Here is a 25,306-nt window from a genome sequence, read left to right on the forward strand (position 1 = left end):
TGAACTACCGACTCAGTACAGTAAATCTTTTCTCTGGTCTTTAATGAAATATTCACACACGTAGTATTTCTTCAAATAAAAGTTATCTTGTGAAATCATATCAGTTTCGAGATAGAGCTTTTTATCAATAATTTTTGCACAATTTAAATATTTTTCCAAGCAACTGACTGTAAGTAAAATTTTATGATGGAACCATAGTCTGGTGTGGGGGTTTTAGATTCGCTAAATTACCAACATTGGAAGTTTTGCTCCCGCTCTAGTCGGTGGCGTCCGTCAAGAAATCGGTCTCACAATGAGGTGCTAGCACTGCCACTCCACTAAAACCGAAAGAAGGGATGTCACCTCTCAACAGCGTGTAAGTAGATTTCATACCTGAAATTTCAGCCAGCAAGAATAGACAGTTTTTATAATAGTAGTAAACATGGTTGTATGTACCACTAATTATTTCGTTAGAAATGAGTTGAAAAATGTGTATCATAACTTACTTTACATTTAAATCTAATGTGGATAATTTTCATGAGGAGAAAGCAACACGTTTATAACATAATTTCATCTATCAAAATTGTTCGTATCTGTTTCAGCACGAAAACATTGGCGGTGCTGACGCGGAGAAAAGGTAATTGATAAGTTGATTTTTTGAGAAATTTCTATCCTTTAAAATCACCTCTTCTGGGGATATAAGGTTTCGACATCTACATTGAATTTCAGCTTTACCGTGTCTGAAGTCTACACTAACATCTATCATCGTGAAGAATACGTTGATTATCTCGTGGAAAGCGGTGGCTAATTGTCCTGAGGAGGGGCAGCAACCTTTTGCTACCCCCGAGCCGCACTGTCAAGAACTGAATTTCTTGTGGGCCACACAGATCTCCTACTTGATATTTTAAAGGCGTTTAATAAAGAATGAAACCGAACTACTTTTTGTTTTGCTTGTACCATCGCTAGAACTTAGCTTATGATGAAACACGTATGGTAATTTGGACAAGGAAACATACTGAATGTTGTTTTTAAACGCAGTTTTGTATAAGAAGAAAAACAGAAACAATATAAACAATATATGTAAGCTAGCTGATTCTTGCAAAGACGAAAAGAGCATACAGAGACTGTTAACAATGTTATTTATTTACACAAATAGCGCAGTTACCAGTTTCGAACCAATAGGTTTATCTTCAGGCGGTTGTTCACGTTTAGATTACATTTGTTGTTGTTTACACCAGTTATCACCTGTTTTTCCCCTTGTGGCGAAATTTCTTGGGATGGTGGTGCCTTCCATCAAAAAACCGTGTGAGAAACGGTGCATTTAAGGTTAACTATGCCTAATAACGAATGAAAACAATGTAAACAAATTTTTAAAGTAAGACTGTTTACTTTTAGGTTACTTATGTCGAAATTCCCACGCAATTATGTTGCGATATAGACTGGTTGTGTTCACTAAATAGTAAAAAAATACAGAAAGCAGTTTCATATTCATAAGCATTCGTTATTAGGTACAGTTAAATAGACACTTTCTCACTTTTCTTCTGTAGGGTACCACCACCCGACGGAACATTCACACTAGGGGAACAAAACTGTCGTAGGCCGGGGTGGCCGAGCGGTTCTTGGCGCTACAGTCTGGAGTCGCGCGACCGCTACGGTCGCAGGTTCGAATCCTGCCTCGTGCATGGATGTGTGTGATGTCTTTAGGTTAGTTAGATTTAAGTAGTTCTAAGTTCTAGGGAACTGATGACCTCAGAAGTTAAGTCCCATAGTGCTCAGAGCCATTTGAACAAAACTGTCGACATCTTATGTAAATAACAACAAATGTAATCTAAAGTTGAGCAACCGTCTGAAGGTAATCAGTCATCTCGAAATTGGTAACGGCTCAGTTTTTTGTGAATAAATAACATTATTAACAGTGGTTGGTTGCTGGTTCTTCTTTGACAGAATCAATTTGTAGTTTGTACACAGCCCTGGCTCAAAATGTCAGTTTTCGACCAAATAGTAATAAACCAATATTTTGGCTTTTATAGCTAAACAGAAAGTATAATTTAAATACAGAAAAAATTATTAATGCAGTTTAAGAAGAAAAGGGAATGCAATATAAAGAATTGGAGAAATACTTTATCCATATCAAGCTGTAGACGTCTTTGTGACCCCATAATTCACGAAACAGTATTTCGATCTGGGATTACCTAAGCACGCTGTAGTCAAGAAAGGATTATGTATCCTGAATACGAGCGAAACATGCAAGAAATTTAAATGTCAAAGCACCTTAATCTTCTCAACAAATCATTGGAAAAGTCTGTGTAATTACGAGACTGGTCGATCAAAACTGGAAAACTAGCAGCTATGATATCTAGAAGGAACTAAGTGTCGACCATGAAACAGTTCACAATTTAGATTAGGCTGGATAGTAATAGCTCAGTTTCATAAGAGCTAATGGTAGATCAAAATTCCGTCTGAAAAATAACTGAAGCAGGACACATTTTCAGAATTTTTGAAATTATATATTACGGGTGACAAAATTTAGCCACGTACGATAATGACAGATGATTGTGGTCGTCGGAGGATGATGATGTCCCTTGAACGGAGGTAAAGAGAAGATTTATAGTAGAACAGTGCTACTATTGCGTATGGAGGGATGCTTTGAAGTGTACTTTCTTGTACGAAAAACACAAATGACTGTATAGCGTGATCAGAACAATGATCGTTGTGCGGGCCGCAGGAAATGGTTTCTTGGGCTGTAGTGTGCCGACTGCGGACCACTGGTCTATACGATAGGCAATGCGCGCAATTACTTCTACAAGATGACACGAGTCCGTGCCCGCCCGTCATCACCGATTTCATCCATAGCTATGATACATGCAGGGCTTGGCCAGAAATGGAAGTGACAGAAGTGGGAAATTTAAATGGCCAAGCTTTTGGAAACGTTAGGCTTGCGTAGTTTCCAGGCGGAGGCTGAAGCGGCGGAGAGCGGTAATCGCAGTATTGTGTGGAAACATTTTTATATTTTTATTCTTAATTTTTTACATTACTTACATGGAAAATAAGCTGAAAGTGATCAAAGTACTCCACTCGTATACAGCGCAATATGCTACAACCCTTTTGGAAAATTATTGCCAACAGTCTAAGTACGCCTACAGGACAGCATTGGCTCTTTTGTACCGAGGATTCAAAAACGGGAGAATGAGTGCACAGTAAAAAACAGAAATGTCAAAACTGCGTCAAAATCTAGGAAACTTCAAACAGCGTTACAGAAACTTCTTTTAACTGGTGTGAAGAAGCCCTACGTGCAGGAGAACAGATTTCTTCTGTTAACTGACTTGTGCGAAAGACAGACAAATTACAATTATACGGCTAGTTTTTTCAAGATGTAGAAGGACTGCCATCGTGCAGTATTAAAATGATTATCGTTTCCTGCAAAAACACTCCGCTAGTACAACCATGCGTGCCTATTGTTATCGTTAGGTAAAGAATATGATCAAAAAGCTTCAAAACTGCTCTTATCTCGTAGAAGAAAAGAAATCATATCCCGGAAGACTGCATTAAAATAACAGCAAACTTTATAATATTGGCATCCGCAGCTAGAGAGACGTATCCTTAAAAAATAAAAAGCAAAAAGCTGTCATATAAGCCTTTAATAGTGCTGACGATTGCACAACGTTAGAATTGCATCTTCAGAAACATCTAAATAAAGAACAATAGAACATGTGGACTTTAAAAATTACAAAAAAATGGAATATGTAACCTGACTGCGAATGATGGGACGTCCAATGCGCTTAAGTTTTTCATGTAAATGGTCTGAAAATAAGTAAGTTGACTACTATATTTAGATTTGCTTTTGTAGGTTATGCATCGTATATGACAAATTTTCTTTTCCCTAGATTCTTGCCATTTCCAATTTCTTTTACAATTTCTAAATCTCTCGTGCGCTTTTCTTTATGTAGATGTACCTGAAGATGCAACTCTAGCATTGTAAAACCGGTAGTACTATTAACGGATCATACAACAGCTGTTCGCGGTTCGTTTCTCAAGAATGCATCAAAATACATTCCATTGTACATTACCAGCTATCCTCGCCAATAGTTGGCGAAATAATACGTCATGCGTGGATAACTGCAGATTGCGCAATGAGAGCGAACCTTTTATTAATATAAACCAAGTTTGTTTTTTCTATAGAAACTTTAAAACGAAAAAGTAATTGTAAAAATGCGACCTTTACAGCTTGTGCAATATCGAGAAAATTACTGCATCCCTTTTTTCTACGATGAATATCACTACAGCACGCGTAAATCATCAACTGCAAAATAATAAAAGTGTATAATTTCGTGTACGAAGTTCCCGTGTACGCCCTGTAATCAGTTCCTGGAAATTTATTTCCTATCGCATTTTCCTCTGTCATTTATTTTCTTTTCTTTTATGAGAATTTTAATAAATATAGTATACCGAAAATTATTTTGGTTCATTTTCAGTGTAAGTAACGTAATAATAAAAAAAAAAAGACTTTTCAACATAGACTGGACCCTACGACCCTTGGATTACCGTTCTGTACTCCCTCCACTGCGCCAGCCTCTGCTTGGAATCTGCTCTAACACAAATGCCCGATATGTCCCTTGACCTACGCCATAAACGCTATTTTCTCTAAACGCTTAGCCATCTAAAGATCTCACTTCTGTCAGTTTCTTTTCTGTCCAAGCCATGCATATGCCATAAGTTTGGGCGAAATTGGTGACAAGTAGACACGATCCCCTTGCCAGCAAGAACAATGCAGGTTGCCAAAGGGATACGAATAAACCGTCGTCTTCTAAGTAACCGTAAATTAACGCAAAGGGGGATCACAGGTTGCGTGACGTATAGCAGGTGTCGTATTCAAGTTGGATTTCCCACTTGACATAGTCTGAGTCCAGGTTCTGCAATACTCCATCCTGTTTCCTCCTTCCACCAGACTGAATACATAGATGTCCTGCATGAAACGCGAAAAATCCTGGCTGATCAATTTTTTTCAAAGGGTGAAGTGAATATAGAGAAGAAAGTTATATATTTGATTAGAGATGTTGCAAAGTATTCTGATTACTGGCCGAAATTGAGACAACTAGACTCTCCAGGAAAAGATGAGACAGTTTTCAAATATTCCGCTTAAATTGCTGTACACTGTCACATATAAGGGAACGACCACAGCACGAAAGTAACCTTCAAGACTAGCAGCGAGCGAGGTGGCGCAATTGTAAGACTCTAGACCAATGGTCGTCGAAAGTTTTCGCTCAATAGCCAATACTGATACAGTGGAGCGTCACCTCGGGCCCAATGTGTATCGATCTTATTATTAATTGTTAACCTACATAAATTAGTACGTTATGAGCTCCAAATAGAGTAGCTATAGTAAGGATGCAGTAAGTTGGACGCCGACCCCGAAGTACAAATCGTTAAGGGGCTCCGGAACGCCCTATACTTGCAATGTTAAAATAACGCTTATAAATTACATCTTTCCTCACAAAGTATTTGAGGTAGGAAGTTGAACTTTTTACAGATTATTTATTGGAATATGGGCTACAGCTTAACACAGGGATTTTACAAAATTTTAGTTCAATTATTAAAGATGATTCTTTTTCAATTGTAATGAAAATTCACAACAGTTTTTTGCAATTTTTTGTTTATATATTCAAAAATATACAGTTTTTTGGAAAAAGGCTGTGTTAAATTATGCAGAAGGTACTGTGTAACATTTACTGAAAGTTTGAAACACATATGTTTGGAAGATCCTTAGAAAACATGTAATTAGTATGAGAAAATAAAAGTTTTGGGAATCGAGCGACAAAGATTGGATTAACATTTTAGTGCATTCCAGGTCCATAGGATGGATTATCTTCATCCTCTGCAAACTCCTCCTCCAGCTTCCTCTTGTTCCTCCTCCTGTTTACTCTTTCTTGTATTTCTAGACTCTTTACAGCCGTCTGCAGCCCGAAGGCGTTCCTTGTCTAAAGCAAGCATTGCTCGTTGTTGTGTTCGTAGATTTTGCTACCATTTTCTTCAGTTGCAGTAACTGCAACACTGTTCCAAAAGGTGGTTATGTATGAACACTTATCAAATTTCAGTTGTATTTCACTAGCAAGTCCTACGTGCTTTATTATGGAGAGTTCCAGACCAACTTCACTACAATGAATACATCTTACACAGTTTGAAAAAATTCCTTTGAGAACCGACATATCAAATATTTCATTCACATCCGATTCGCCCATAAAACATTCATAGTTTTCACTCATTGAACCAAGCTTCTTCTGTTAAGTATTTTCTTTCCTACTTTGACTGCTATGGGCAGGTGTACTTGAGAGGTTAGGTTCACTCACTTGGTTATCGTCTTTATTGTTTACAGTAATAACACATACCTTCGGCTTTCCAACATTTCTCCTTTTCTTAAAAGCCTTCAGAGGATTTCTAATAACTTTACTTTTACTGATTATTATACTTCAACAAAACAGAGACTCAAGAAACAGAATTAATTACGAATATTTTCGAGATAACGACAGGGTAAATAAACATTAAGCAATCGACAATCACACCAGCGATATATATTGAACCATCACAGGTTAGCCACAACACATACTTTATCTCACATCACTAAAATGTACCTGATGAACACGGACGTTAATAATAACACCATTTGACAGCAGTTTAACAGCGCCACAGTGGGTCACGCCCATGCAGAACACATTTCAAAAAAAATTTAAAAATAGTTGTAGTCTTCGGAATTGAATAAATTATATATCTATTAAAAGGTAATAGTCTGCAGATTCAGAAAACGCAAAAGAGTAAAAATTGAACTTTTCATGATTTTGAGCCTTTCCGGAGCCCCTTAAAAGTCAGCACCGTTCAGAACACTTCGTGTCTACTGCTCTGTTTTAGATTGCTGCCACCCTCAGCGGCCCCACAGTTGTGAGACTATAACTGGCGCACACGGGTAAGTTCTGTTCCGGAAGAGAGACAATAAAATATTCACCCTCTCGCATCTTCTAACGCAGTAGTGGTCGCACTATAGACCACTCTGCTCCTGAGATAAGCGGCGAACTTTAATTACCTTAAGGCATAATTCACCAAAGTGAATTAAAAAAAGCACATCTTAAAATACTACGGTCTTTGTTAGTATCTTTGTGTGTTACTGAGCAGGAAAACAACATCCTTCAGAAGCTCTAAAGTTACCTGATGTTTTCAGATTCGATTGATTGTTGCTATACGCATATAATTACAAACCACGGCTGAGAACCGCGGGCACCACGAATACTTAATTCGGGCCGCAATTTGACGAGCTCTGCACTAGACTCATGCTCGGGAGAATTACGGATGTATGGAAGTGAAACATGGACGATAAATAGTTTAGACAAGAAGAGAATAGAAGCTTTCGAAATGTGGTGCTACCGAAGAATGCTGAAGATTAAATGGGTAGATCACATAACTAATGAGGAGGTACTGAATAGAATTGGGGAGAAGAGGAGTTTGTGGCACAACTTGACTAGAAGAAGGGATCGGTTTGTAGGACATGTTCTGAGGCATCAATGGATTACCAATTTAGTATTGGAGGGCAGCGTGGAGGGTAAAAATCGTAGAGGGAGACCAAGAGATAAATACACTAAGCAGATTCAGAAGGATGTAGGCTGCAGTAGGTACTGGGAGATGAAGAAGCTTGCACAGGATAGAGTAGCATGGAGAGCTGCATCAAACCAGTCTCAGGAATGAAGACCACCACAACAACAACAACAACAACATCCGTCCAGCCATCCAGAATAAAGATCACCACGACTGTCGTAAGTCGCTGAACGCGAATGCCGGGGTGGTCGGTTGTGAAGGACACAGCCATTTCCTTCCCCGTCTTCTTTCTTTAGGGCCCTGGCTGACGTAAAATAAACAAACCAGTGGCCGTGAGACAAAATCTCTTTGGTTTCTGGAATTTCCTCTTTCAGATGCGTACTACTACAACTATCACACCCGTTTATCCACTAGATGAGGTATTACGGAAGATTAAAAGTAAGAAGACAGTACCAAAAGAGCATATTTGACAGATATACTGATCAAAGTGTCCGGCTGTTCGCCAGTTTTGCCTTCGTAACGTTGGCGGTTCGTAAAATGACCAGAGAACGAAGAGTGGCACAAGTTCGTGCACAGTTTGGAACAAAACGCCGGGTATACTGCTGTTTAATGATAGCCCCTCAGTAACAAGTTTCGAATAATGTGCCTGCTACAATAAAGGAAAAAAATAACTTTGTAAGCAGCTCTCCAGTCAATGCACGCTAGTGACTTAATCTCATATCTATAATCTCATATTATCTTAATTTCGTTGTAAACACGAGGTGCAATCTACATAGACTTGGACAAAGCCAATTTTTATGCAACAACAGAAGAGTGGTTGCCAGACGAAATGAAATGAAACCGCTACTGAGGATGCTGATTTTTAAGTATTTCTCATAAAACTGCTACTACTCCTAACGTGCTAATGTTTCTTATTGAAAACATTCCTGGAAGTGGCACTAGTGTGCAGGGACACATTCATTGAAGTGTATTTCTGTTCGATAAAATTACAATCCTTCCAGACTGTAGGGCGATACAGCGAACTTAGAATGTGACAGCTGGCTTTAAAAAATGGAAAAACGTAAATTAATGCACACTGGTAGGAGAAAGACTATTATGTTCGAATACTATATTACTGACGTACTGCTTTAGTCTGTCACTGCGATTAAATATCTAGACGTAACGTTGTGAATTATGATACGAAATGGAACGAACACATAAGGCAAGTCCTAAGGAAGTCGAATGGTCGACTACGGCTTATTGGAAAAGGTCTGGGAAGTTTAATGTACCTGTAAAAGAGATGCCGTACAGAACGCTCGCTCGACCTATTTTTGAGTACTGTTTGTGTGTTTGGAATTACTACCAGATCGGAATAAGGATGAAATCGAAGCATTTCAGAGATGTGCTGCTAGATTCATTATATCTCGATCTCCCAGTACGATAGTGTTACGGATACTCTCAGTTGACTTAAATGGAAATCTAAGAGGTAAAAAGATCTTACCGCGAAACACGATCGAGGAAGTTTAGAGAACTTCAGACAGCCTTCAGGACGATTCTACTGCATCAAATTTATACCTCACGTAATGTACAAATAAGAACCGCTCGTACATAGACAAAGAAGTAATTTTTCGCTCGTCCTACATTGGACTAAAAGAGCTGCAGCCTCTGTAAAATGGCCTATGGAATAGGTATATATGCTGGTGTCAGTTATAGACACAAAAAATAGTTACGAATTTCTCGCCGGAATGTGTCGTTAGTTTACTTATGATGTTACAAACGTACATACAGTCACTTCTTTGCATAAAATAAAATTTTCAAAAATACGTGCTTCACGTTTTCCTTATGAGCTTCGTATTGAGAGTTTGCGTGCAGTGTTCGGTCAGAAATACTCATCTGTAGCTATAACGTGAAACAGGATGACTTGCGCAGTGGTCAGGACATTCGGGAGGAGTGGCCTTCAAATTCCAGCCAACGATCCAGCCTTAAGTTTTTCTCGGTTTTCCTAATTCCTAAATACTGTGACTGTTTCTTTGAAAAGGACATGGCGGATTTCCTTCCCCAATTTATTATAAAACAGATTGTATTCCGTCTGTAATGATTTCGTCGTCCAAGGAACAAACATTATCTAAGTACAGACTGTTAGCATGACTCTCCTGTAGGAAGATGCTAGAGGTTGTATTTTATTAATTTTAATTCTGAATTAAACATCCTAAACCAGTTACCAGAGTACCTAAGGTGGTGAAGAATGGCATTCTTCTCTGCAAGTGAAGACAACTTGTGCGACAACAGCTAGTTATCTTGTTACCGGCAGGATCTGAGACAGTCCTCCGAACGGCTTCCTGTTACTGATTTCCGCTAGTCTTCTCACAACTACTGATCAAAGTTCCCATGATTCTGTACCCAATGGTACATCCATTAGCTTATACCGTTCAGCTTTTACCGTAGCACTTCACTTATGCCCTATCTGCTGGCATCTGCGTTAGTCCATCTCATTAGTAAAATTCTGTCTGTAAACCAGCCTCTGTTCGCGTCCTACAGTGCTTATATCTTGTAACAGAAATAGGAAATCGTTTATAAAACACGTCTTCATGTACTGTGGATCGTAATAATAATAATAATAATAATAATAATAATAATAATAATAATAATAATAATAATAATTCCCGTGGAGGCCCGGGAAAAGAATAGGCATCCGGTATGATCTGCCAGTCGTAAAAGGTGACGAAAAGAACAAACCACTAATAGGGCTAACCCCACTTTTAGTGTGATTAGTTGGTTCAGGACAGATCTAAAGAAGCCTCGGACAAGCGCCGTCATGGTCGGGGACGACGCTTGAACCCTATGCCCGCCCACAATGGTAACGACACTGCTAGCCAACTGGAAAATGATTTAAATCCAAACAGAGGTGTTTTGCAGGATATGCTTCCTGCAACCACCCTAGAAGGAAAACAAAGACAGACGATGAGGTGGTCAGATGAAGTTAATCGACACCTCATGTTCTGTTATTACCAAGCAACAAACCTAGGAACCAACAGAACTGGATACAGATCACAAGTATACACAACATTTATTACCAGATACCCACAATCAAAATTTTTAACAGAACAACGACTAGCTGATCAGATCCGTGTAGTAATCAAAATTAACAGGATACCCCAGTCAGAATTAGAAAACATCAAAAAAAAGTACAACAAATACTGGAACAAAATTATGTACAATCAGAAGAAGAAGAAAATACAGTAATGGACTCAAACATCCCAGAGCAAACAAACGAAGAACAACACGCATCAATTAAACAATCAGAGGAAAACGAAATCTTAAGACAGCCACCAGAACAAGCACAAATAGAACACGAAGTGACACACATATTAGATATAGAAGAGAAATTTCAGCTGACATATATAGAATACAAAGACACAAATACAGACATTAGACCAATCTTGCATAGACCACCAAATAACCCAGAAGTCGAAACAACAATAACAACTATCAACACAATCATACACAACAAAATAAATGAAAATACAACTATGGAAGACTTACAACTACTGGTTTATGTAGGAGCACTCACTACACTAAATATACACACTAGGCAGAGATCAGAACCAACCAACACGCAGAAGAAACCCACAAAACCAGCATGGCAACACAGGCTACAGATCAGAATAGAAAAACAGAGAAGAGACATCGGACAGCTAACACAATTTATAAGAAATGAAATATCAGACAAAAAACGAAAAAGGTTAGGTAAAATCTCACAACAAGAAGCAATAGAGCAATTAGATGAAAAGAAGCAGAAATTACAAGCATTGGCCAAACGACTTACAAGATACAAAAAAGTGAAAAATAACATTCAACACAAACCAAAAGAAATTTTACCAGACAATAGATAACACACACATTAAGATAGACAATCCACCAAACATAACAGACATGGAACACTTCTGGAGCAACATATGGTCAAACCCGGTACAACATAACAGGCACGCACGGTGGATACAAGCAGAAACAGACTCATACAAGATGATACCACAAATGCCTGACGTGATAATTTTGCAACATGAAGTCATCCGAGCAATTAATTCTACGCACAATTGGAAAGCCCCTGGAAATGATAAAACACATTCCCTGATACACTTACACATGGAATAACTTATCTGAAACCTAAAGATCGAGCAGACACAGCAAACCCAGCTAAATATCGCCCCATAACATGCCTACCAACAATATACAAAATATTAACTTCAGTCATTACACAGAAATTAATGACACATACAACACAGAACAAAATTATAAATGAAGAACAAAAAGCCTGTTGCAAAGGAGAACGAGGATGTAAACAGCAACTGATAATAGATGCAGAGGTGACATATCAAGCTAAAACCAAACAAAGGTCGCTACACTACGCATACATTGATTACCAAAAAGCTTTTGATAGTGTACCCCACTCATGGTTACTACAAATATTGGAAATATACAAAGTAGATCCTAAATTGATACAGTTCCTAAACATAGTAATGAAAAATTGGAAAACCACACTTAATATCCAAACAAATTCAAATAATATCGCATCACAGCCAATACAGATTAAGCGTGGAATATACCAAGGAGACTCATTAAGTCCTTTCTGGTTCTGCCTTGCTCTGAACCCACTATCCAACATGCTAAATAATACAAATTATGGATACAATATTACTGGAACATACCCACACAAAATCACACATTTGCTATACATGGATGATCTAAAACTACTGGCAGCAACAAATCAACAACTCAACCAATCACTAAAGACAACACAAGTATTCAGCAATGATATAAATATGGCTTTTGGAACAGACAAATGTAAGAAAAATAGCATAGTCTAGGAAAAACACACTAAACAAGAAGATTACATATTGGATAACCACAGCGACTGCATAGAAGCGGTGGAAAAAACAGATGCCTATAAATATCTAGGATACAGACAAAAAATAGGACTAGATAATACAAATATTAAAGAAGAACTAAAAGAAAAATATAGACAAAGACTAACAAAAATACTGAAAACAGAATTGACAGCAAGAAACAAGACAAAAGCTATAAATACATATGCTATACCAATATTGACCTACTCATTTGTAGTAGTGAAATGGAGTAACACAGACCTAGAAGCACTCAATACACTTACTCAATAGCCGGCTGATGTGGCCGTGCGGTTAAAGGCGCTGCAGTCTGGAACCGCAAGACCGCTACGGTCGCAGGTTCGAATCCTGCCTCGGGCATGGATGTTTGTGATGTCCTTAGGTTAGTTAGGTTTAACTAGTTCTAAGTTCTCGGGGACTAATGACCCTAGTAGTTGAGTCCCATAGTGCTCAGAGCCATTTGAGCCACTTACTCGATCACAATGCCACAAATATAGAATACATCACATACATTCAGCAATAGAAAGATTCACATTAAGCGGAAAGGAAGGAGGAAGGGGATTCATTGACATAAAAAACCTACATTATGGACAGGTAGGCAACTTAAGAAATTTCTTTGTAGAACGAGCAGAAACTAGCAAAATACACAAAGCAATCACTGGCATAAATACATCGGCTACACCACTGCAACTTCATAACCACTTCTACAACCCTTTAGATCACATAATATCAACAGATACGAAGAAAGTAAATTGGAAAAAGAAAACACTACATGGCAAGCACCCGTATCATCTAACAGAGCCACACATCGATCAAGACGCATCCAACACATGGCTAAGAAAATGCAATATATACAGTGACACAGAAGGATTCATGATTGCAATACAGGACCAAACAATAAACACCAGATATTACAGCAAGCATATCAATAAAGATCCCAATACCACAACAGATAAATGCAGACTTCGCAAACAACAAATAGAAACAGTAGATCACATCACAAGCGGATGTACAGTATTAGCAAATACAGAATACCCCAGAAGACTTGACAATGTAGCAAAAATAATTCACCAACAACTTACCATACAATATAAACTAATAAAACAACACGTTCCCACATACAAGTATGCACCACAAAATGTCCTGGAGAATGATGAATACAAATTATACTGGAACAGAACCAGTATAACAGATAAAACAACACCACATAACAAACCTGACATCATATTCACCAATAAAAAGAAGAAATTAACACAACTAATTGAAATATCCATACCCAATACAACAAATATACAAAAGAAAACAGGAAAAAAATTGTAAAATACATCCAACTGGCTGAGGAAGTCAAGGACATGTGGCATCAGGATAAAGTTGACATTATACCAATTATACTATCAACTACAGGAGTCATACCACGCAATATCCACCAATACATCAATGCAATACAGCTACATCCAAACTTACATATAGAACTACAGAAATCCGCAATTATTGATACGTGTTCAATTACCCGAAAGTTCCTAAATGCAATATAACATATACCGTATAGTTAAAAGGAAGTGACACTTGATGAAGGTCCGCGTCACTTTCCATTTTTAACCAGACCTAAGGTCTGAGAAAGGAAAGAAGATGATAATAATAATAATAATAATAATAATAATAATAATAATAATAATAATGTACTAACGAAGAAGCAGGAAAAAACTGGTTTGCAAATATCTTTTGAGAAAACTTGCATCAGATGAAATATGAAAGACAGTAAAACAAGGTTAAACACCAGATATGGAATATATATATATATATATATATATATATATATATATATATATATATATATATATATATATATATATATTGTGTGTGTGTGTGTGTGTGTGTGTGTGTGGCTTACTTGCGGAATTAGAATGAAATGAAAGGAAGATCTTTCGAAATGTTTTGGGCCATAGTCATAAAAAAGGCACTTACATAAAAACTCGAAAAGAAAAATATACTCTAAAATTAAAAAAAAATACTGACACAATGCCGGACGGATTTCGGTTCATGGCCACAAACGAAGAATGAACAACATCACATACACGAAACGTACGTTCCTTATGATTGCCTCTAAACCGAAAACAAGAATACCGTGATGAACTTGAAAAAAGATGTAATGAATACAGGCATACAACCAAAAGACACACAAAACTGAAACACTTCAGCAGAGCTATAGTGATACTCGTGACTTTCTGAGTCGAGGCGCTGACTGTTGGAGGCAAATGATAGCATGAACGCCGTGCCTGGCATAGTGAATTGATGATAAACATCTGACTTGAAAGGAAAAAAAAAAGTTAAAAGAGAACAACTGCCGTAATGGGTGTAAATCTCCCATGACCTATTTTGGCCAATTAACGAAATAATTAAATAAATAAGACTTTCAAAATTCGTCCTGGGGCACCTGCTAGTGTGCAGGCTATATTTAAAAACAGCGAAGTAACTACATTCGCTCCACTGTTGCCCAAAGTAGTAGGTGTGGCGTTGGCGTGCATGTTTTCAGAAGTTGGTATGCGCTCCTGCGACCTGTGGCGTGCGCTACATAGAGATGAGGCACGCATGACAAGCACAAGTTAATGGCGGGGCCGCGTCGCTCAGAGGCCCAAATGCGAGCAAGCGAGACAGCGCTCTTCACTACGGTACTGCTACGCCCAGGCCTATTGTGCTCCACGGACGTGACCCGCGGCCAGCTGACTTGGCGCGTGTTGACGCAGTCGCTATTGCCGGCGCCTATTACTGTCAGCTTGATGATGATAAAGACAGCGGTGTGCTACTTCAGTACCCTTGACATCAGGCGTAGTATACTGCCCTGACAGACAGTGATTGTGGGCCGAAACGGCAGCGGCGTTTGAACCATAAGTTAATAGGAGGTGGTGCATACCTCTTTTAAAATGTATTACAGAACAAATGTGACTATAACTTAAGTCAGTAATGCAAATTTCAGCTCTCGATCCTGGGAAGATTTTCGAAATTCTCCTGGTACTGTTGAACCTCTGAAAACAGATCGTGCGTAGGAAAAAATGTCGTTATTTAAGGTGCCCTGAACACAGCAACTGTCACGGCTGGTGGTAAGACCGTTGGCGCCTACATATATGAAGGCGAAGCAAATTGTACAGAGTAGACCTGTTTTCGACAAAAAAGGAGAAAAGCTGGTGCTTGGTCATAAACAGGTAATTACCACGCACTAGACAGAACAGAGCAAGAATCCACACTCAAAACAAAATGACCCACACTCACATATAACAATAATACATTTTCAGAATCTCAAACTATTGCACTAGCAAGTAAAGAGCGTGTTCCTCAATGTGCAGAGGTATAGACGTTCCTCATGATAATCTGTCTTGTAAGGAGAAGGCAAATCTTGTGATGAACTTCGAAATACTTGTCGTAGTCCACAAAAAAATAACTTGTGTGAAAGGCTTTGGGCCACTACGCTTTCTTTATCGAACAACTTGAAGTCAAGAATTATCGTGCAGGATCCGTTTCGGACTGGGTGAAATTGTTAGAACACTCGGAGAAACGCAATTATATTTATACATATCAGGCCCACAAATTAACAGTTTCTGGAAAATCGAATAATTTCTAATTTCAGTCTGTTGTAGACAAACATGAGGAAGAAAAAGAGTACAAAATAATTAAGATATCGTAATTCGAGCCCGCGGCACGGAAGTCGACTTTGTATTGTATTGTATGGAAGCGGAGACCTAGAAACGACGGAGAGGTTTCGTCCCCGCCGTAGCTCTCAGTGGTTCACAACCCTGCAACAAGCTACAGCAGTCCACTCACCCCACCGTCGTCCCACACCGAACCCAGGGTCATTGTGCGATTCGGCTCCCAGTGCCCCCCCCCCCCTTCCCCCCTTCCCCCCCTTCTCACACATCCACGGCCAAAGTCGCTTAAGCAACTAGAATGGCGGCGTCTTGTCTAAGTGCATTGGTGGACAGAGGTTTTACAGAAACTCGTTTCGGTTAGGGTGTATGCTATGAGAAACTCTTGTGAACGGACTGGGATATCGTCTATGGGGAAGATTACAAACAATACTAGTTTTGCCGCGTCACGCTACGAAACAGAATAGCACGTCCGGTGCGGAACCGTAAAACCGCAGCAGCCGACGATTGCGCAACTGGGACTTTCCCGCGGCCGTACTCCGTTTCTCCCCAACCGGTCGGCAGCCGGCTTGTGGGGTGAACGCTACGGAGACGGGCGCTTCTCGGAAGCAACTCGCCCCTGTGAGTCCCCGACACTTCTATTATATATGCAGTAGTTGCGCAAAGCGGTCGTACCGCCATTCTCGTGGTTAGTGCGGCAGTCTGAGCACGCCGCAATTTCCACCTACCGGGGCTTCACCGGGACTCTCCTTAAGGAACGTGCTCCGCGGAGATACGAAAAGGACGCACCGGGAAAATCCTGAGACAGAGACAAATTAAACCAAAATATACCTCACTGCGCTGTTGCGTGACGCATTTGCCGATTTTGCCAGGTACGGATTTTAAATGAAAACCTTCGGAGATGAAGGCAACTAAGTGTAGCGTGGTGTACTGCCTTCCTAACCTGCAGAAAGCCTCTGGCAACGTTAACTGGGATATATATTTCGAAATTCTAAAGTAATTAGACATAAAATACAGGAATCCTCACATACGTACTCACTGATCCAACTTCTTTTCTTGAACTGACAGATCTACATCTACATCCATACACCACAGCCACTGTACAGTGTGATGTATCAGACTAAATAACATGGTGGTGGGTTCTTAGCTTTATTTTTGGAGGGGACGAGATGATACTTTAACATATAAAATATTAGGTCACTTTATTACCACTGGAACAAGATGAAATACTTAACTTTGCAGCCGGCCGGTGTGGCCGAGCGGTTCTAGGCGCTTCAGTCTGGAACCGCGCGACCGCGTAAAAGAATGTACCCCCAAAATTACAGACCAATATCCTTAACATCGGTTTGATTCAGAACTGAAGCACATTCTAAGTTCGAATACAATAAACTTCCTTGTGGCAGAAAAGCTTCTGTCTGCAAATCTACTCGGATTTAAAAATCCTCGCTCGAGCTAAACTCAGCTTACCTTTTTCTTGGCCAGCGTGTGTGACCTAGCGGTTCTAGGCACTACAGTCTGGAACCGCGCGACCACTACGGTCGCAGGTTCGAATCCTGCTTCGGGCACGGATGTGTGTGATGTCCTTAGGTTAGTTAGGTTTAATTAGTTCTAAGTTCTAGGGGTCTGATGACCTCAGAAGTTAAGTCCCATAGTGCTGAGAGCCATTTGCCAACTTAACTTTGCAAAAAGCTGTGTCCACAGGAATGTCACGAGAATTTATTACCGTCGCTGAAGATTAATGTATCACTTGATACACAAGAAGTTGCTACTCTCTTCTCAGAGAGGATAGTTGATTATAAAATTTCATACAGAGTTCTTTATAACACAACTGTCGCACTGTTGGCTCAGTAGAGAGATGATGCCGTGTTCCGCGATGATTGCGGCCTGGGCTGGGCGGAACTCCACTCTGCCGTAAGTAAGCGAGCTGATGCAGTGGAGTGTGGGAACTTTTCGAAGCGTGTCTACGCGCCGTCTCTCATTCATCGTTGCTTCTGGCAGCGACTACGTTTGCTTGTGGTCCCTCGCCTTGCAACCTCGTTCTTCGGATGACGCTACACGGTGCATGGTACCTTGTACCACAAGTCGTACCCTTTACTATTCCACTCGCAAATGGAGAGAGGAAAAAAGACTGTCTATGCGCCTCTGTACGGTCACTAATTTCTCTTGCCTTGCTTTCGTGGCTCTTACACGAAATGTACACAAGCGGCAGTAGACTCAGTCTGCAATCAGCGTCAAATGCCGGTTCTCTGAATTTTTCAGTGGTGTGTCGTGAGGAGGAGGTCGCCTTCCGTCCAGGGATTCCCTTTTGATGTCACGGTGCATTTCTGTAACACCCTCGTGTTGGTCGAACCTACCGCTAATGCGCCTCAGAACTGCTAGCCGTCTCAATTTAAATAATTCTTCTTATGGGACTGCAGCAACTGCAAAAGTCCATTTTGGTTCAAATGGCTCTGAGCACTATGGGACTGAACATCTATGGTCATCAGTCCCCTAGAACTTAGAACTACTTAAACCTAACTAACCTAAGGACATCACACAACACCCAGTCATCACGAGGCAGAGAAAATCCATGACCCCGCCGGGAATCGAACCCGGGAACCCGGGCGTGGGAAGCGAGAACGCTACCTCACGACCACGAGCTGCGTACTAAAGTTCATTTTGAAAAATGAAGATTGTCAATTAAACAACTGTCCTGCGGCTGTCTTCATTTCTCAAGATGTCTTTCTTTAACTCGACCTGGTGGGGATACGTGGTCTCCTTTATTGATGACCTACACTATCCTAGAATTCTTCCAATAAACCGCAGTCGACCATTCACCTTCCCTACTACCGAAGTAATGTGCTCGTTCCATTTCGTATCACTTTGCAATGTTACGCCTCGATACTGGAAGTGACTTTCAAGCAGCACACCAGTAATATTATATTCTACCATTATAGGATTGTTTTTGCTACTGATTTCCATAAGCCGGCCGCGGAGGCCGAGCGGTTCTAGGCGCTTCAGTCCAGAACAGCGCAACTGCTACGGTCACAGGTTCAAATCCTGCCTCGGGCATGGATGTTTGTGATGTCCTTAGGTTAGTTAGGTTTAAGTAGTTCTAAGTTATAGGGGACTGATGACCATAGATGTTAAGTCCCATAGTGCTCAGAGCCATTTGAGCCCACACCGGACTGGTAGACACTCGTCTATCTGTCCGGTGTGGCAATGGGAGGCAGCAAAAGGGAAGGTGAAGATTTATATCGAGGCCTTAGACTAACTTAGCGGTTATATGTGCGACGAGAAGTTTCTCGGGTCTCGGCAAGATCTTTCTCTGCATCTGCATCATTACTCTGCAATTCACAATTAAGTGCCTGCCTGGCAGAGGTTTCATCGTACAACCTTTGAGCTACTTCTTTACCGCTATACTCTCGAACAGCGCACGGAAAGAACGAACACTGAAATCTTTCCATGCGAGCTCTGATTTCTCTTCTTTTATCGTGGTGATCTTTATTCCCGAAGTAGTTGGGCGCCAACAAACTATTTTCAAACTCTGACGAGAAATTTGGTGATTTGGTGATTGAAATTTCATGAGTTCCTGCCGCAGCGAAAAACGCCTTTCTTTTAATGAGTGCCACACCAATTGGTGTATCATATCCGTGGCACACACTCCCTAATTTTTCGATAGTTCGGAACGAGTTGCCCTTCTTTGATCTTCTTCAGTTTCCTCCGTCAGTCCTATCTAATGGGGGTCCCACATCGCACAGCAACACTACAGAAGAAGGAGGGCAATGGTACTGTAAAAAGCCTCTTTAGTAGACATGTTAGCCGGCCGGAGTGGCCGAGCGGTTCTAGGCGCTACAGTCTGGAACCGCACGACCGCTACGGTCGCAGGTTCGAATCCTGCCTCGCGCATGGATGTGTGTGATGTCCTTAGGTTAGTTAGGTTTAAGTAGTTCTAAGTTCTAGGGGACTTATGACCACAGCAGTTGAGTCCCATAGTGCTCAGAGCCATTTTTTTTAGTAGACATGTTACATTTCGTAAGTGTCCTGGCAATAACTTGCAGTCTTCGGTATGCTTTCCGCACAATGTATCTATGTGATCGTTCCAATTTAAGTTATTCGTAATTTTACTCGCAAAGTATTTAGTTGAGTTTACAGCCTTTAGATGACTTCACACTTATCATGATTTAGAATCAGTTGCCACTTTTTTCACAGTACAGATATTTTGTGTAAATCATTTTGCAATTCGTTTTGATCACCTGATGACTTTACATGATGATAAATGACAGTATCATCTGCAAACAATCTAGGAGGTCTGCTCAGATTGTCCCCTAAATCGTTTGTGTAAAACAGGAACAATAGAGGGCCTGTAACATTTCCTTGGGGAAAGCCAGATACTACTTGTAGAATGAGATTTCACTCTGCAGCGGAGTGTGCGCTGATATGAAACTTCCTGGCAGATTAAAACTGTGTGCCGGACCGACACTCGAACTCGAGGCCTTTGCCTTTCGCGGGCAAGTGCTCTACCAACTGAGCTACCCAAGCACGACTCACGCCCCGTCCTCACAGCTTTACTTCTGCCAGTACCTCGTCTCCTACTTTCCAAACTTTACAGAAGCTCTCCTGCGAACCTTACAGAACTAGCACTCCTGAAAGAAAGGATATTGCGGAAACATGGCTTAGCCACAGCCTGGGGGATGTTTCCAGGATGAGATTTTCACTCTGCAGCGGAGTTTGCGCTGATATGAAAATTCCTGGCAGATTAAAACTGCGTCCATAATCCTCTTACTCGTTCGATACTTCACCATGGCGCGATTTAAGATCAGATTCAACTTTACCTGTAATTCCTCCATGTTCATAATACTAGAACTAAACGATAACCATTCGTTTTCTGACTAGGGTGCTAGCAACTGCTGGTCTGCTCTTTCGAACATAAAAACACACCTACAACTCTTGATGGTTTTATTAACTTCAGTAACCATCGTCGCTATGTCATCATAATCACTAATCCTTCTCTCTCTACGGACATTATCGGTAAGTTGAGACATGTGTGCAGTTACAAGGTTTAAAATGTATCCATTTCGTGTGGCTTGTCGAACTAGCTTTCGGAAAAAAGTGTTCACAACTACTTCACACGACTGACTATCCATACGGCCTGCAGTGAATTTATTTACGTCCGAGTCTATGCTCTATTCTAATTTCTTAGGCTCAGCTAGCTTGGTTCCACTACACTTCGGTGCCTTGTTATATTTAATGTATTATCCATTCCGTTCAATTGCTCATCGAAGTAAGTAGATGTCTCTGGCAGAAGTAAAACGTCATTGTCAGACCTTAAAGTTTTAGTTTTTTCTTCTTGGACCTCAACCCCCCCCTCAAATTTCCACTTAAATTCCATTACTGATTTACATTACTTAATGCCCATTACACAGATTTAATAAAATGGGGTACATACTGCCTCACTGGCTTGTCTGCTGTTGTCTCCTTTTCATCGGTCTGGAGTCTTGCAACTGCAGTCTTGTTTGTAGATAACATTTTGCTCCCCGTATCCCATCGTGACTGTGCGACAATAGAGTTCATATCTATCCATAATTCATCCTGTAACTGTTCATTCTCCATGGTGGAGCTGTATTTCTATAAATTTCAAATAAAATATTATAGTCAGGAAATTTTCCTGATTCCTGAAGAGATGCAATTATTGGTCTACTGAAATCTGGGAAGGGCAGAATATGGCCCAGCTATTATGGAAAGAACTTGTACCGAGTGGTAAATAATCGCTCAGTCTAGATCTAATCACCAAAAAGTTATTAGCTGTACTCAGCGGAAAATTCAGAAAAAATATCGATACAATATTGGTCACTTGGCCCTGTTTGAGACAACTACACAACAAGCTTTCCTGCAAAGATAACATGTGCTAAGCAGATTTTTCACGTAGAAAACACACAAGGCACTACCTGGAGGAACTGTTTCCTCGGACAGCTTCAAACGGCTGTCAAGGACTGTTCTGTCGCGCTTCGCGGCAGGATAGACACTGATCAGCGTTTCAAGTTCTAGCAATGGTGTTTAATTGGCTGTCTGCCTGTACTCTAACAGTCCTTGTCCCAACGGTTGTTTCGGAATTGATTAGGTATAGATTCTTCCGACACATCTGAGCAAAATTTTCCCCTTGAAAGACATGTTTTCACTGTAACCCTCTTCACTACGGCAATCACTAGTATAATATCCATAGTATGATGTCCATCAGATCCTCCTCCTAAATCAGTTACGAAACAAGCAACTCACATTAACCTCGATGAATAACTGGGCCTTAGTGATCGGTTTTAGGTTAGGATGAAATGCAGGACGACATTCAGGATTTCTACTAGGTGTTAAGTACTAATGTAACTCTACATAGCAAGAGAGGAAGAATAGGGCAGTTACTGGTTACGAGATCAGAGGTAAATCCATGAAGCCGTCACATCGTTTGACTGCTACTCTACCCTGCCAAGCCCCATAATCTCCGAATAATTACTGCAACCGACATTCATTTGAAACTTTAGACTTTGTCGATCCATTATGGACTGTGAGACAACGGCTGGCATGTATTTCTTGATACAATAATTTACCAATAGCCGTATGTATTGTAGAAATTCACAAAATAAATTTCTACAATATAAACGGCTGTTCGTAAAAACACACACACACACACACACACACACACACTCTCTCTCTCTCTCTCTCTCTCTCTCTCTCTCTCTCTCTCTCTCTCTCTCTCTCTCTCCCTCTCCCCTCCAAAACTAAACTGACGATCCCTTGATATCTCAGAAAGTGGCCTATCAATTGACCCCTTCTTTTACTCAAGTTCTGCCACAAACTTTTTCCTCCTCACTTGTATTAAGTAGTCTACCTCCTAGTTCTTCTGTAGCTCTTAACTCATTTCAAAAGTTTGCATTCTCTTCTTAGCTAAACTGCTTATCATTCACTTTTCACTTGCATTCAAGGCTCCAGTCCAGACAAATTCTCTCGGAAAAGACTTCCTAAGATTTGAATTTCTCTTCTTCAGAAACGCTTTTCTTTCAACGACCAATCTACGTTTTGTATCCTATCCATTTCGGCCATCATCAGTGATTTTATTGCTCAAATAGTAAAACTCATCTACTACTTTTCGTGTCTCTTTTCCCAATCGAATTTCCCCAGGATCACTTGATTTTAATTCGAATACATTCCATTACCTTTGCTTTGCTTTTTCTGAGGTTCATCTTACATCCTCCTTTCAAAACATTATCCACTCTGTTCAACTGCTCTCCCAAGTCCTTTGCTCTGTTTGACAGAATAACATCGTCAAGCCTCAAACTCTTTATTTCTTCTCCCTGATATTTAATTCCTTCTCCAAATTTTTCTTGTGTTTCTGCTACTACTTGCTCAATGTACAGATTGAATAACATTCAGGGTAGGTAGCAACCCTGTCTCTCCCTTCTTAACTAAGACTTCTCCTTCATGTCCTTCGACACACTCTGGTTTCTGTACAAGCTTCTTTTTGGTCAATCCACGTCCGACCATTCCGATTTACGTTTTTTGTGATTTCCTAAACCGCTCCAGGCAAATGCTGGGATGGTTCCTTTGAATGAGCACGGCCGATTTCCGTCCCCATTCTTGAAACAATCCTAGTCTGTGCTCCGTCTGTAATGACCTCAATCTTGACTGGACGTTAAAAACTTAATCTTCCTTCCTTCCGCTACCTTCAGAATTTCAAAGAGAGTGTCCCAGTAAACATTCTCAAAAGGTTTCTTAAGTGAAAAAATGCTATAAACTTAGGTTTTCCTTTCCTTAACTTAAGATCACCGTTCAAAAAATTAGTCAGCCCTAGAGAATTCATTAGAAGCATTATTTAATACCGTGTAATTCCGCCCCTGGATTTGATAACTGCCTAGGTTCGGTTAGGAACCTAGTCCACAAGATTGTGCAGATACGTCGCATACAGATTACGCAATTCGCCGAGGATTTGATCGCACAGTTCCACCAAATTGCGCTGATGCTGATGTCGCCGTTTTATCCGCTGTTCGAACATGGCCCACAGATTTGCTATAGGGTTCAAATCAGGTGAGTTTACATGCCAGTCGAGATGTACCAGGCTGGGGGAGTGTTCAGAAAACCAGTCACATATTTCTTCCAGCCCAATGAACTCTACTGTTGTTTTGAAAAACAGTTTTCAGTAGCAAACTCATCATGCAGCTGTAGACTGAAAGGCAACACCTGACCATTTAGAATGTTTCAAAAAGCACGCTGGTTCATATTAATGGTCACTTCAGTGAGTGGGCCCAAGCCATTATAAGAAAAACACCCCCAAGACATCACAGATCCACTTCCGGCTTGAACCTGCCCGTGCACACATTCAGGATGAAATACTTAATTTGGCCTTCGGCGCACTCAACGACGTGCGTCATTTGAATATAGGCAAAAAAGTCATTCTTCAGACCACATTAAGTTTCTTCAGCATGCTACTGTCATCGTTCGATGATTTCTAGCCCATTAAAGACGTACATATTAATTTGCCTGTGTGAGCAGGTGGGAGTGGACCTTCAATCACTACCTACAGCAATTCCTGTCGGGTGTTGAAGTGATTTTGATTCACGAGCCGTGAAACGCGTTTCCGGTCCCTCTCGGACAGGATTTTTCCCGCCCACACTTCTGACGCGTTTCGTGGCCACGTGTGTAACACCGCAACTTGTAGGCATGTTAAAGAGTCAGCATCTTGACACCAACATCCAACAAATTCTCACCTCTTTATGACCACTGGCACGGTCAAACATGATCTCCACTTTTAGCCACTGTGTCACGTCCTTACATGTACCCGTGTTTACGTACAACGTCTGCTTGAAACATCAATGTCTCACTAATCGTTGCTGCCTTATGCTCACGTAGAGGCAGTGAGCGCGCTGTCGAACGCGTGACTCGTCGCTGCGTCATCTGTAAAGGCTTAACGATTCATCAGTGCGTGCCCACTGGGATTGCTAACGATTTGCCGGCCGAAGTGGCCGTGCGGTTAAAGGCGCTGCAGTCTGGAACCGCAAGACCGCTACGGTCGCAGGTTCGAATCCTGCCTCGGGCATGGCTGTTTGTGATGTCCTTAGGTTAGTTAGGTTTAACTAGTTCTAAGTTCTAGGGGACTACTGACCTCAGCAGTTGAGTCCCATAGTGCTCAGAGCCATTTGAACCATTTTTTTTGCTAACGATTTGTCTGGTGAACTTATTCTCAAAGAGAAGTCGTAGTGTCAGTAC

General features: G+C 40.6%; 1 protein-coding gene across 1 annotated transcript in view; it reads left to right on the top strand.

Moving 5' to 3' along the window:
• Nucleotides 1-599: 599 nt before the first annotated feature.
• The window catches only part of LOC124555277 (solute carrier family 41 member 2-like), a 507,467-nt gene continuing 482,760 nt past the window's right edge, over nt 600-25,306 (top strand). The window contains exon 1 of the mRNA XM_047129149.1: nt 600-616. The gene's annotated coding sequence lies outside the window, so the exon portion shown is untranslated. The remainder of the gene's footprint in view (nt 617-25,306) is intronic.

Source organism: Schistocerca americana, chromosome X (assembly GCF_021461395.2).
Source record: "Schistocerca americana isolate TAMUIC-IGC-003095 chromosome X, iqSchAmer2.1, whole genome shotgun sequence".
Classification (NCBI taxonomy): domain Eukaryota; kingdom Metazoa; phylum Arthropoda; class Insecta; order Orthoptera; family Acrididae; genus Schistocerca; species Schistocerca americana.